Consider the following 15,572-nt stretch of genomic DNA (forward strand, 5'->3'; position numbering starts at 1 on the left):
ATGTCGTAGCGGCCCTTTATCAGTTAGAGGGGCCGCATAAACACGGAACCACTTAATGAAAAGCCATGTGACAGAGATCCACCAACTGTAACTAAGGTGACTACATGTAGCACTCCGCCGAATCGGCGTTATAAGCATGCCAGCAGAGCCAGGTCGGCAGTGTGTAGCTGCAGCTAGAACAGCTCCGGCCAATACTTACGCTGACTGTGGCCCAGTAGACACTCCGCGTATCCTTCAGTAGTAAGTTGTATCTTCGTAATTGTGTAGAGCAGTATTTTAGTTATTATTTACTTTTTATAGTCTGTAGTGCCTCGAGAATTTCGACGCAAATTCTAGAGACCCTCGGCTTTCCACCGTCTCGAACACCCGATATTTCACGTACGAGCGTGAGAAACGGGAGAGTGTTTAGCTCGCGCCGTTTTTCTGTGTGAGCAGGGTGGACGCGCGTCAACAGAATACGGTACTATTGACGGTCGATCGGCGCGGGCAATTAGTTGCCTCGCTCCTCACAGAAGTTACAGGACCAGCACTAGGAGCAAGCACGCCTTACTTCGTGACGGTGCTATGTTAGTCACTATTGTAAACAGTTGAACCGTGTAAAAGAAAAGAAAAGACACTCACTTTTACTTACTTACATACTGACTCTCTAGAGTTGCGGATGGTGGACTTGTCAGAACCTTCAGAGATTTTTAGAACTGTTTTTATTGTAAAAGTAGTCAATAGTTTCTGAGGAACAGGGAGTCACTGGATTTACGAAATATGATTCATTGATGCGAAACTGTTATGTGGTGTTCTGTTTGTGGAAGTGACATATAGTATGGTTGATTTAAAAGTATCGTGAGTGCACGCAATCATTTAAAGAGTAGAGAAAATTCCTCCAAACAGCTTCGTACGTTCGGAGAAGAAGTTGGGTAGATCATCGCAGCCGGCTATCCTGAGAAGAAGATCGGCAAAGCACCTCCAAGTAAGTCCGATGATGAAGGCGACGTGTGAGTCTTGCACACCAGCACCACATTGCTTCCTCTAGTCGCCGGAATCCGCCAGAACGTGGCGAGCGACGTGATCAGGACTCGAAAAGGAGGAATTTTACAACAGAAATCGAGATAAGAAGACATTAAATTGCCATAGCAACTGAGAGTAACAAGACAAAGAAACTGTTACGCAGAATTGCATTCTACCTAAAAGAAAAAAGGTGAAAATGTTAATAAGCTCCGAACAAAGGAAGACGCAGAGAATAGTTCGACTAAGAAGATTTGGTGTGGGGAAGTAAGCAGCCTTCACACGCGTCGATCCAGCCGACGTCAACGCAATATCCTGCCAACGATGCCGACGCGGTAACCAGCCGTCGTCGCCGTCTGCAACTGCCGTTCACCGTTGCTGAAGTTTCGTCCGCTCGCCGACGCCGACGCCGACGCCGCATCCACCCTTCGACGCTGCCGGCACCCATGCTGTTCACCGGTGCTGATTCTACACCTGCTCACCGACGCAGCCTAGACGTCTACGACGGGTGAGCGAAAACCAATAACTGTTTGATAAAGCTGAAAGAACTGCGGGACAATAAACTGTGGGTGTAGTTATTGTACACAATATTGTATTTTAGGTTAGATGATTACGAGGTAAAAGAAAAGTACAGAGATGGATAATTTTCAGAAAGTTGTGGGAGCTTCAGAGCCAGCCATGGAAACAACTGTAACAAAGGAAAAGCCAGACTGAACTGAGGTAGTAAATTTAATTAGAGCACTATGCCTTAAACTAGATAACCAGAGACAATAACAGAGGGAAGCTCTAACTAGATTAGATGCTAAGTTAGAAGCACAAAGTTTAACTTCAACTGCTCAAATTGCCTCTTTGAGAAATGGGATAAGTGATACTTTAAGTGAAAATTTTGAAACACAGGGTGAAGCTTTAGATTATAAGTTTGATGTATTAAACGATAAAGTGGAAAATTTGCGATTAGATTTCAAGGATGAATTAAGAATTCGTTAACTGTCCAGATGAATCAAATGTTTACTGAACATAACCAGAGACAAGATGCGCAACATCAAGATTTAAATAAAAAATTAGAATTTGACACTGAGGATAATGTAGTAATGTCGAAATGGAAATTTTTGAAAAATTAGGATCATTCCAAAGCGTATGCAATGTTACATTCGATGTGGTAAATCAGAGGTTGCACACCCTGAACGATAGTATTGAGAAACAAGATATGATAATTCCTTTTGTACAATCGCAAATTGCAGGCTTCAATACTCGAGTTGATGACGTAGAGAGAATTTTTAAAGAAAAACTAGCTACGTCTCTCACTATAAATGTAAGCGGTCTGACGGAACAGGTAGAGGAGATAATAGATACAAAAGTTGCCGCGAAGCGTGTCTACAAAGCTATCCCATGAACTTGCTGACACTAACAGAAATGTTGATGAGTTATGGAAAGAATTCAAATTTATGCAGGACCGAGTGGGGAACAGAGGGACTTCTACTGACGTAGTGTTAACCAGTGAGGCAATAACCGACCTACAATGGGGAGCAAACTCAGGGCTATCCAGGTAGTTTCCAAAATTTAAGCCAGACGGAGACGTATGCCCAACTCACTTCCTGAAGTGATTTAACCAGGCATCACCCAAGTCTTGGGAAGACACAAAAAAATATTGAATTTGTGGTGAGGTATCTTTTGGGAGAAGCCTCAGAGAGGGGTACCGTAAACATTGACTTTCATAAGAAGTTCAAAGAAAAGTATTGGTCACCCAGTGCCCAGGAGAAACTACTATCGGGTTTGTGGGACCAAAAATATTACTGTAGTTCCTGGGGTAGAATGAGAACATATTTTGATTGGCATCTAAAGAGGGCGAAATACTTAGATAAGGCCATGGAACAAAAGCGGTTGGTTAGGATTGTTATAAGACGTTTACCCATTTATACTAGAAAGAATAAATTGTGTAGTGGATGGAAAACGGTAGAAGAATTATTATCCTTTGTAGATGCAATTGATGCCATTAATAGGGACTGAAATGAGAGCATACTTAAAAATGAAACTCAAAATCGCCGAAGAAATAATAATAGTAGTGGTAACTTTAAGATACAAGAGGTAAATTTAGTGAGACTACATCAGCATAGGCGGAAAGATGGTAGTGAAAATTTTTAAAAGAATCATCCACCTTCAACTATAGGCCCAGCAACGTCGCAGGAATTTGTACCGAGTAATAATAGAGTCCAAAGTAGTAACGTCATACCTCGATTTGATACCAGCCTGTGCTTACAAATAGTGAGGAAAACGTAGTGCGATCTGCATCCAGGGCCGGGGCCCAGGTCGCAGAAATACACTAGGAGCCTAAATTATAAGAAATATGTTTGTTTTACGCATTAAGTACCCACCAGCGAGTGGTTGTTACTGGAAGAGCATACCGATAACAACATTAATCCACAACCAATTATAATTGGATGAATAGAAGATCTTGCAGTTAACATCTTTATAGATTCGGGTAGTGAAGTGTCACTTATTTTTCGGGGTTTCTTTAACACATTAAGAACTAAGTATGGCTTATCTATAGTACCAGTAACAGGAGTACATATAGTCGGTATAACTGGAACTAAAAGTAAAGTTGTCAAATATGAAACCCGAGTAACTTGTAACATCTGCGATATTTCGTTCCATCAAACACTTCTGGCAGTAGAAAATATTAACTGGGGTGTATTATTTGGCCTACACTGGCTACCAGAATTTAACACAGTGTAAAATTTTGAGGAAAATTTGCTTTATTGTGGAAAAGGAGACTATAAGTGTTGTGTACCGTTTGTGGCGAACAACAATAAGGGTAAACAAACAACAGAGGCTCAATGTTTGAAACTAACAGCGACCGCACAATTGTCACAAGAGATTGAAAACGTAAGTCATACATTGCACTGAGCAGACATACATAACAAAGTAAATGAATCTCCAATATTAACCAACGACCAAAAATCAGATTTAGCCAAAATTCTATTGGAATATGAAATGGTGTTTTCTGATAGTCCAGGTGGTATTAGTGACTACATATGTAAATTTAAGATCAGAGATGATATTACATTCTTTTGTAAACCTTACCTGACACCGGTAAGCTTAAAGGAAGCGGTTAAGAAGGATATAGATAAAATGATAGACAATAACATAATAGAACACAATACGAGTGTAATAAATAATCCTTTAGCAGCAGTGTGCAGTTAATACTGGATGCGCACACCCTAAATAAACATATAGAATCTCAAAGAGATAGACCTATTAACATCGACGAGTTATTGTCCAAATTTGAGAAAGCACAGTGTTTTAGCTCGATGGTCCTGACTGCTGGGTATTGGCAAATCCGATCACATCCAGATTCAAAGAAATATCCCGCGTTTCTATTTGATTTGTAATCCTATCATTTTAATGTGTTATCATTTGGACTAAATATCTTGGTATCATTATTTATAGGCGCGCTAGACGAATCTTTAGGAAGAGAATTATTAAAGAATTTAATCATTTATGTAGATGATACACTGATTATCTCACCCACCTGGGACGAGCATTGCTTGACCTTGAGGAAGACACTAAAAAGATTTAAAGAAAAAGGAAAAGTATTACAATAAAATTCTCTAAATCACACATTGCGAGGAAAGAGCTAACATTCTTGGGACATATCGTAGGTTTACAAAGAATTAAGCCCGACCGAGAACGTATAGAGGCCATTAAGGAGTGTCTACCACCTAGAAGCATAAGACAATTGAAGGGATTTCTTGGAATGGCAGGGTATTACAGACGCTATATACAAAGTCAAGAGTTAAACGATCATCGACTTTTGCGTTTATTACAGAAGGCAATACCATGGAGTTGGGACCATTTGAAAGTGTAAAGCGGGCACTATCAGAATCACTGATATTGCACTATCTGGTGATGGGTGAACCATTTAACATTTCAACCCATGCATCAGACTATGGTATAGTGGCAAAAATTTTCCAAGGTGAATCGGGTATACAAAGTATAGACAATACCTTTAGCTAGCCAGAGTCTCAACAAACATGAACTGAATTATACAGCCACTGAAAAAGAATTATTGGCCATAGTATGGAGTATACAAAAATTCCAGACACTGATATGGGGGTCCGAAATATATATCTGTATGAATCACCAGGCTCTGTCATTTTAATGAGTAGTCGATTACTACATAGTAGACTTATGCGGTGGAGGTTGTTTCTTGAAGATTATGACATTAAAATCCAGTATATAAAGGGTTCGGAGAATATTGGAACAGATGCTTTGTCTCGGCTACCAGTAGGAATGAAAGAACTAAAGCATACAGAAGGACCTGTCGGAATTTTTTAGATCAATTTTTTAACATTAGTGTATCCACATAACAAGGTGCACGAAATGGCTCAGAAAATAACAGATAACATCCAGCATGATCCCTATTTTACAGATGTATTTGCTATGTGTGCTAGGAAGTCGTTTCCGACTAATGAAGATGGAAGGTGGAAGATTATAGGACATAATTTGTTCTGGAGAGACAGTAAGACAACGCAACATTGGCGTTTATGTATACCAAATTTAGTAGAAGAGGAGTTAGTGTGGTACATCCATAAGGGGTATGGGCATTTCGGTATAAAGAAATGTATTGCACATATGAATAAGTTACACTGCTTTAAAAGGCTAGGAGAAAGAATAGCATTGGTCATTAAAACTTGTGAAATTTGTCAGAAGGTAAAAGAGAGTAATACACCACACACAAATTGTACCCAATTGTTCCTAAATCGTCACACGATCTAACAGCTGCAGATTTCAAAAGGAAAAGGAGGAGTGGCCTATATTTTTATCCTCATAGAGTGTTGGTCTAAGTATGCTAAGTTATACCCTAGTCAGAAAGCAAACACACCAACAGTAATACACTGTCTGCAAAAGTACTTTCTCGAGGTATGAAAACCGAAACGGTTCCTTTCCGAAAATGGACCGAAGTTTACTAGTAGCGAGCTTAAGGAATTTCCAGCGTGGGAAAATATTCGTCAAATATTAATCTACAACTGTAATCCATCTTCTAACCCATGTGAAAGGGTTATGAAAGAAATTGGGAAGTTATGCCGCACATACTGCCAGGAATAACATTCATCTTGGGCAAAGAAAATGAAAGACTTTGAGCTTATTTTGAATGAGTTACCGCATTTATCAACGGGATTAGCACCTTTGGAGGTAAAAGGTAAGCCCTTTGTCGGAGAACCCCTTATTAAATGTTTCGTGTGGCCTTAGCGACCTATAGACGACTTCCAACTTAAACAGGGAATCGTACTTAACAAAGCACAACAACGAGTGAGTAAATATAACGAGAAGGTTATCGAAACACAATATAAAGTTGATGATCTAGTTCTTGTAAAGCAGCATCTTCAGAGCCCGGCCCTGAAGAATGAGACACATAAATTTTTTCGGAAATATGACGCACCTTTCCGGGTACAAACAGTAATCCATCCGAAGACACTATTTTTAGTAGATCTTATAACTGGATTGGAAAAGGGAAAATACAATGTAAAGGAACTAAAGTTGTATATTTCCCAGGGACGTTAACATTCTGTGTTAACGCGCGGAGTGATGACCGTCGGTTCCTAAGTTGTTTTCCTTGTTACTTTCACATTAGTTTTTCTAAACCGATTTCCCTTCAAATCTTCAACTCTTCTGTAATCTATTCATAAGCTCTTAAACTATCCTATCATGTTAGTATTTAAGTTACCGAATATGACTAATTTAAGAGAATGACGAATAAACAGTGATCTCTAAACGTAGAATGAAACGAATAGAAAATAGTACTAGTATAAAGATAATATCATGGTACTATTCAAGCAGAGTAATATCTAGACGTCATAAACTGAACGGAGTACTTTATGTGTGTATGAAATATGAGTGATCTTTTGCCAGAATGAACTAAGTGTCATTTAGTTAGTTTTGAGAAATAAAGGACTGAAGTTATGAGTTTACAGAAACTTATTTATTCAAAAATATTTATGAATATACATATGGTCTGGTGCATAATTGGTGTGAAAAACTTTTACAAGCATTTTGAGCCTTGCAGCATGTTATTTAATTACAGTTTGTAACTTAAAACTACAAAGAAACAATGTAAAATATCCATGTACATCAGGTTATTTTGTTGTCACATCACATTAATGCACTTCAGTACAAAATATAAAGTAAAGTTTTCTTGTTTTTGTATTATATTCATATATAGATCTATTTGGCAACTGAAACACGCAGATATAACTTCAGAATTTATGTAATACAGCATTATTAAGCAATTTTTGGAATTAGGAGAGAACGTTGGAATATACTTACGGCGATGATTATGCTTCCCCTTTACTCATCTTCTTCATTACCGTCACTGCTCATTTCTGATACTTCAGCCATTTTGAGACCCTTATAGAATTCATGGTATTCGGGGAGTATGTACATTAGAAGGCTCTGAATATCTTTCAGTTTCTCAGGGCGTAGAGTGCGCCCTAATGGATACAGTGTAGGTAGTGTAATCTGACTGAGTGAACAGTGGCGAGCTTTTAAGCGTTTATTTAAATTCACTGAAGAGTACTCTGCTATGTCGTTGTGGCTGTATTTGTGCTTCATTATCCCCGGCTTCTCTTTTGAAAATCTCATTTCCTTAATCCTAAGCCACTCAACCTTTTCTCTAGAAAGATTTAGTTTTATGTCAGTCATAGATTTTTCTAGTAGTATAGTACTTTTGAAGTCACTACAATCCATTTTTACCACTTCAGATTTACCTTTCTTCGCTCTGGCATTCTCAATAATACAATAAAGCTGTTCTGGAGCAAATATTTCTGGATAATGCCGTAGTTTCCTCTCTATATCCCCAAAATCAGTGTCATTCAGAAGATACGAGTGACCAGGTTCATCAAATCTGGGCGTAATTTCCTCAATGTCACTCTGAACCAAATACATCCAAATTGTCATAATTATAAAATTCCTGTTTTGCCCCCCACATCCTTGGACCAACATCATGAGATTCAAAATACTTCAATACACAAGAGCCTAGCTCTTGAGCTCCCCTTGAAGCAATAGTTTCATTCCAGCAATGCATTACTGCCTTTCCACTTTTTAAGTCATGAATTCCAAGTTTAAATCAGGAGAGTTGACGTTTATAGTATGCAACACCTGTTGTCAATTTTGGCAGCAGTAATGCTTTCTGCAGATCAAATGAAAAAACTGTAAGATTGTCATCTGTCTTGGAGTTCTCCATATCCCTTTTCAGATAATCTCTTGCAGCTTCAGCCTTCCTGTGGTGCAATTCCTGCTCCTTTCTTAATCTTCGTAGCTTCTCAGTGTCTGCCACACCAGCTCTAAGTGTCTCCTCTGCTGTAATTAGCGTGTTTAGCCTGTCACATGTTTGACATGTATCCTTTTGAAGAGGCTTGAAACTGAGAGTGAAGTCTCGTCTAAATACTTTTGCGTACAGTGATTGGCTGGGAGATTTAACATTGGGATCTTCTTCTTTCAGCTTATCAATGAATAATCTGTGTCATCAAACTAAGATTAAGTCTACTGTCCAATTACTTTTTTGACGAATCTCTTCTGCATTAGTGACTCGATGTACTGGGAAAACTATTAACTTTTATTACGAGGTACGTGTTTTCCACGCTGGTCACATGAAGAGCTTGTCTTTGCTCTGGCTATGGCTCGATGCACCCTGCCGCCAGAAGTCTGTAGTGTGTTTAGATAAGTTTCTTTGCACGCCTCCACATCATGTCCATCCGCACTGGGAATATAATAGTTCGTAGAAAACTTCTTCTTGTCGGTTTTAGAACGCTTGTTTTTGATGGGAACATTTTTAACTGAACCATATATTATTGATGTCTGCACATCCCAAGACCCACTTCCATAACATGTGTCAAAAAACTCTTTTCTCCTCACAATTTATTTTTTGCCAGCATTTTTGTCTACATGAACAATTAAATTCAATTGGGACAGTGTCCTCTTTACTGTTAACGTAGGTTTCCCCCCTATTTCGCTTCTTCTTCCTTAGGGTTTTCTTCCATTGTTCCCTGTTTCCTTTTTACTTTTATTGCCAGAAATTTCATGTTCATCTGAAAAACAAGTTACTTAGACCTACAAATTCGTTTTGAAAACTGATTTTTAAGAATGTCAATCATGAGAATAAGTTACGATATTCCATTACATTATTTTGGTAGCTGACGAATATGTGAAATACAGTTGTTTCAGGAACTCTTCTGCGAGAGTGAACCATCTCCACATTAAATCGCATTTCCCGCCCTAAATAAAGAGGTATTTCTTTCCACAGGTTCAATTTTTCTCTCTCCTCATTATTTATGGTAGCACTGGCTGAAATATCGAAATACACTCACTATCGATTGTGCAGTGACCTTAGATTTACTACTGGTGGTCATGGTTCATTCTGGCATGTGAGGTAAACAACGTAACCTCCAATTAATGAGTTTATTCTATAAACTAAAGTATCACGTTATTAAAATCCAATTATAATTTGATGATTGAGAGGCACCATCACTTGGTTCATATATATCTGAAGTACTAGAACTAAACGACTGGTTTTCACAATTATCATCGTTTTCAGACCATACCTTTATAGTATGACCACATAAGCCCAGAAGGCTTCCTTCGCAATTGTTTCGCCAGGAAGGTGGAGAAAAATGCACACATCCTGCATGTGGATACATCGTGGTTCGTAGAAAAAAAGATGGTTCCTGGGTCTGCAGAGTGTTTACACGGCCAACTACTTAACTGAGGCACCGGATTTCGGTGCAGTTAAGGATTGGAATGGGCACTGTTGCCTGTAACGTATCGTCAGGCGCAGGCAAACATAGTCAACGATAGTGAATCGAAGCCAGAACAGCTAAGTTGGGCTTTCCCTCGCCGCAGCTCGTTTCTACCACAGCCGCAGGAGGCTCTGGACGTGAATGTCCCTTATGGTAACCGCCCACTGGCACCTGAGATTATCTAACGAGCCAACATATAATTTTGCGAGGCACGATTACCAGCCACATGCGCACCTGAAGATGACGAATACTTGTCTCGTAGAAATACTGTGCAGTTTCCACAACACCACCCAACACAACATCTTTCAAGCAGTTATCACGTAGGGAAACCCTCGAACAGAGATTGAGCTAGGTGCATGAGACATTTCATTTTGGAAATGGTTAGGGAATTCAATATTCTGAGATTCACAGTGTCAAGAGTATGATTACCACACTTGACGCATTATTTCACATCACGGACAACACAGTGGCCGACGGCGTACATGTAACGACCGAGAGCAGCGGCGTTTGCGTAGAGCTGTCACTGCTAACAGATCAGCAACACTACGTGAAATACCCGCAGAAATCGGTGTGGGACGCACTAATGATGTATCCGTTAGGAAACTGCGGCGAAATTTAGCGTTAATGGGCGGTGGCAGTAGATGACTGAAGCGACATCGCCTGCAGCGCCTCTTCTGGGCTCGCAACTACATCGGTTGGACCGTGGAAACCCGTGACCTGGTCAGATGAGCCCCGATTTCAGTCGATAAGGGCTGACTGTAAGGGTCGAGTGTGGCACAGACCCTACGAAGCCACGGACCCAAATTGTCAACAAGGCACTGTGTAAGGTAGTGGTGGGTCCGTAATGGTGTGGGCTGCGCTTTCATGGAATGAACTGGCTCCTCTCGTCCACAATTGTTCGTGATCGGTTTGAACAACGTTCTGAACAATTCGAGTGAATGATTTGGCCACCCGAGATGTATACCAACGAACATTTCTGGGCCATAATCGAGGTGTCAGTTCGTCCACATAATCCTGCACTGACAACACTTTTACGATTATGGACAGTTATAGAGGCAGTATGGCCCAGTATTTTTGCAGGGGACTCCCAACGATTTGTTGAGCCCATGCCACGTCGATCTGCTGCACTACGCAGAGTAAAACGAGGTCCGACATGGCAGTAGGAGGTATCCCACCACTTTTGTGTCATTAGTGTTTTATTGCGTCTGAGGCGATTAATAATATATCATCAACGCACTACCGTGGGGTATGTTGGAAATTACGTCTCCAGTTTTGTCGACAATGCCTCCATGATAACATGCTGTATGACTGTCACGACCCGCGGCTTTCAGAACGTCATATCAGTAGAATATGGATGCCAATGATCTTAGACGGCTGGTTTGTGGATCACTTCTTTTATCTTTCATATAGAAGATATGTGTCACAGATTTTAGTTAAGGGATCTGCAATAAATTATGGTTAAAGCGGAAGCCAACTCAGCTGTCGAATCAGCAGAAAAACAGAGGAGGACTGGAGCGCCTTTACGCACCCTGATGAGCGGCGTGTGGCGGAAGACGGAGAGCACGGCCTCCGCGTCGCTGCACGCCTCGTCCAGCAGGGGGCCCTGGCGGTCGCCGCGCTCGTGCCTAGGCGCGCGCACGCTCGGCCCCTCCGCCGCCACCAGGGCGCGCCCGTGCGGCCGCAGGCAGGAGTCGCGGCTGCGCGCCGCGGCCCGCTCCACCGACGTCACCAGCATCGACGCCGCAGCTGCCGCCGTCGTCGCGTTGTCGTTCGCTGTTAACAGAGGGACGGGTCTGCAGTTTCCTTCTTCTTCTTTCCTGTCTTTTCTTCAGCCATCTTATTGCTATTAGACAGCGCTCACCACAAGTGCCGTGACCAGCACTCGTTCTGGTATTGCAGACACGTGGTGCCCCGTGCATCTGCTTTTGGTAGGCAGCATATCGGTTTTAGTCGAGAATAGACCAGCTGTGAACTGACTGAGAAGTAAGTCCTGTAAGTCATCGGGTGACACGTTATTTCAGTACATTCTTCTCGCACAGCTGCGCACAAACTCTCCAGTTATGTAAGTTTTTTTTTAAATTCTGCGCTACAATATCAGCTGCAAATGTATGGAGAGGATGATGAATTTTGAAACTGTTGCTGAGCGATGGGAGGAGCACTACAAGTGCAAAAATATATAATTTATGTAAACAAAATTGTTTCACGCTAAAAACGACGGATCCGCCAGCTGTCATCGAGCTCCAGGGAATGCAGTATGAGGGGAACGGAAGTGTGTGCGGTGGAGTTGTGGGTAGACAGGCTGAGAGGCACGGACGGATCCCATACGTCGCCCCGGTCTCCTTCCATTTTTAAGAAAGAGAGTTGCCACACTGGTGACCATGTCAGGATTCAGCATCAATTAAAGTGTAATGTTCTGATTTAGCTTACGTGAGTTTTAACACTGGAACCGCAGGTGGGTCACTTCTTAATTCTTTCGTTTGCCACTTTTTTTTAATTATTACCTAGAGTGCTGAATTTCTCTGCCTTTTTATGGAATAAGATGATTAGCGATTATGCTTAATTTTGCATTTTATGTAGAAAGCTTAAAAGAGAAATACGAAGATTTACCTAGAACTGCGGATGGGTCAGTCCTGACCCCTCCGCTGCAGGCACTATAACAAGCGCATTTTTCTTACAGCTTCATGTTGTGTTTGGTCAACAATCGCAAAACTTCCTTTTATCTCACTGCCTGATGACGCCGCGTGTGTCCAGCAGAGAAGGAGAGGGAGAGCCGGTTGGAACACGTCTGATCGTGTACGCAGCTATTGTGCTGCTGGTGCTTTGTTTTATAAAATACGGTTTTAGTAGTGCATTCTACTGCAACTGCGCAAATAGTGCTTGCAACATACAGATTTATTATGACTATACGTCTACGATTAGAAGAGGACATTATAAAGGTGATAAATGAGATTTTGGGCCATGAATCTGACGGCGAGTCGCTGGAGTCTTCATCTGAGGAAGAAATACCACCACCTATAGTTCCAGATTTTTCATCAGAAGATGATGTTACTCCTCAGGATGTTCTACTAATATTGATGAGGAAGGTATTCAGGTTTATGTGTTTGTTTTTATAATAATTATTGTTTATATATGTGCTGCATAATTACAGATTACAACTACAACACTGATCTTTATACTGCTTATGAACTTTTGCTTTTTATTCTAATATTTCACAATATATTGAGTACATGACAAGAAAGATTAAGGAAAGGCAAACCTACGATCCTCGCATTTGTAGACTTAGAGAAAGCTTTTGACAATGTTGATTGGAATACTCTCTCTCAAATTCTGAAGGTGGCAGGGGTAAAATACAGGGAGCGAAAGGCTATTTACAATTTGTACAGAAACCAGATGGCAGTTATAACAGTCGAGGGGCATGAAAGGGAAGCAGTGGTTGGGAAGGGAGTGAGACAGGGTTGTAGCCTCTCCCCGATGTTATTCAATCTGTATATTGAGCAAGCAGTAAAGGAAACGAAAGAAAAATTCGGAGTAGGTATTAAAATCCATGGAGAAGAAATAAAAACTTTGAGGTTCGCCGGTGACATTGTAAATCTGTCTGAGACAGCAAAGGACTTGGAAGAGCTGTTGAACGGAATGGACATTGTCTTGAAAGGAGGATATAAGATGAACATCAACAAAACCAAAACGAGAGTAATGGAATGTAGTCGAATTAAGTTGGGTGATACCGAGGGAATTAGATTAGGAAATGAGACACTTAAAGTAGTAAAGGAGTTTTGCTATTTGGGGAGCAAAATAACTGATGATGGTCAAAGTAGAGAGGATATAAAATGTCGACTGGCAATGGCAACGAAAGCGTATCTGAAGAAGAGGAATTTGTTAACATCGACTAATGTTTTAAGTGTCAGGAAGTCGTTTCTGAAAGTATTTGTATGGAGTGTAGCCATGTATGGAAGTGAAACATGGACGATAAATACTTTGGACAAGAAGAGAATAGAAGCTTTCGAAATGTGGTGCTACAGAAGAATGCTGAAGATTAGATGGGTAGATAACGTAACTAATGAGGAGGTATTGAATAGAATTGGGGAGAAGAGGAGTTTGTGGCACAACTTGACAAGAAGAAGGGATCGGATGGTAGGACATGTTTGAGGCATCAAGGGAGCTCCAATTTAGTATTGGAGGACAGCGTGGAGGGCAAAATTCGTAGAGGGAGACCAAGAGATAAATACTCTAAACAGATTGAGAAGGATGTAGATTGCAGTAAGTACTGGGAGATGAAGATGCTTGTACAGGATACAGTAGCATGGAGAGTTGCATCAAATCAGTCTCAGGGCTGAAGTCCACAACAACAACAACATTAAGTACCAATACATGCTGTAATACTAATTACTACTATTACAGGAGCAGTTGTCAAGAAGCCCACGTCAAGTTGTGAGCATGTACGTGGTAGGCAACGAAATGAACAACTTTGTGGACTATAACCAACGGCCTTGCCACAGAGGTAACACCGGTTCCCGTCAGATCACCGAAGTTAAGCCCTGTTGGGCTGGGCTAGTGCTTGGATGGGTGACCATCCGGTCTGCCGAGCGTTGTTGGCAATCAGGGTGCACTCAGCCATTGTGAGGCAAACTGAGGAGCTACTTGATTGAGAAGTAGCGGCTCCGGTCTCAGAAACTGACATATGGCTGGGAGAGCGGTGTGCTGACCACATGCTCCTCCATATCCACATCCAGTAACGCCTGTGGACTTAGGATTACACGGCGGCCAGTCGGTACCTTTGGGCCTTCTTGGCCTGTGCAGGAGGAGTTAGTTAGTTTGTGAACTATAGGTAGAGATATTGTAGCACCAGATGGAACTACCTTAAAACTGGGAGATATACACTATGTGATCAAAATTATCCGGACACCGGGCTGAAAATGACTTACTAGTTCGTGGCGCCCTCTATCGGTAATTCTGGAATTCAATATGGTGTTAGTCCACATTTACCCTTGATGACAGTTTCCACTCTCGCAGACATACAATCAATCGGGGGCTAGAAGGTTTCTTGGGGAATGGCGCCCGATTGTTATTGGAGTGCTGCACTGAGGAGAGGTATCGAGGTCCATTGGTGACGCCTGGCATGAAGCCAGCATTCCAAAACACCCAAAACATATTCTATAGGATTCAGGTCAGGACTCTGTACAGCCAGTCCACTACAGGGATGTTATTGTCAGGCCGTCCATTATGGACAGATGAGTATTGGAACAAGGCCAGTTGGGGCAAAGTACCATTATCCAAGATGGCGGCGATGACGTCAATGAAGATGGTGACGATGACATCAATTAAGATGGCGGATTTTGGCGGGGACTTGATTTGGCGGGAAAGTACCACGTCCCCCTCCCCCCCCCCCCCCCCCAAAAATGTGCGTGAAGTTCAAATTCCATCGTGATAATCCACCATGTCCCAGTTCTCTCTATTAAGCAAAGAAAATCGTGAGAAAAAAGAAACTTGTCTTCATTATTTAACCAATTTCATGCAATTTTGTTCTCCACTGGGTCTGGGCTCCATCTGGCTTAGTTCATATCATCGCCACCAGAGAACGACACCGTGACGTCAGTTGATGACGCAAGTAGCATTATTCAAGATGGCCGTTCCCATTGTGTTCACCACGAGCTCCAGAGCCCAACTGGCTTAGTTCCTATCGGTGCCACCAAAGGTCGCTCTCCTGACGTCAGATCATGACGTAAGTAACGGTATTGAAGATGACGGCACACAGTGTGTTCACCGCGACCTCCAGAGCCCAAC

The 15,572-nt window shown here is 41.6% G+C and overlaps 1 pseudogene; it reads left to right on the forward strand.

The window, feature by feature from the left end:
• Window positions 1-14,268: 14,268 nt before the first annotated feature.
• On the forward strand, window positions 14,269-14,386 carry LOC126476170 (5S ribosomal RNA; annotated as a pseudogene).
• Window positions 14,387-15,572: the final 1,186 nt, after the last annotated feature.

Source organism: Schistocerca serialis, chromosome 4 (assembly GCF_023864345.2).
Source record: "Schistocerca serialis cubense isolate TAMUIC-IGC-003099 chromosome 4, iqSchSeri2.2, whole genome shotgun sequence".
NCBI classification, from domain to species: Eukaryota; Metazoa; Arthropoda; class Insecta; order Orthoptera; family Acrididae; genus Schistocerca; species Schistocerca serialis.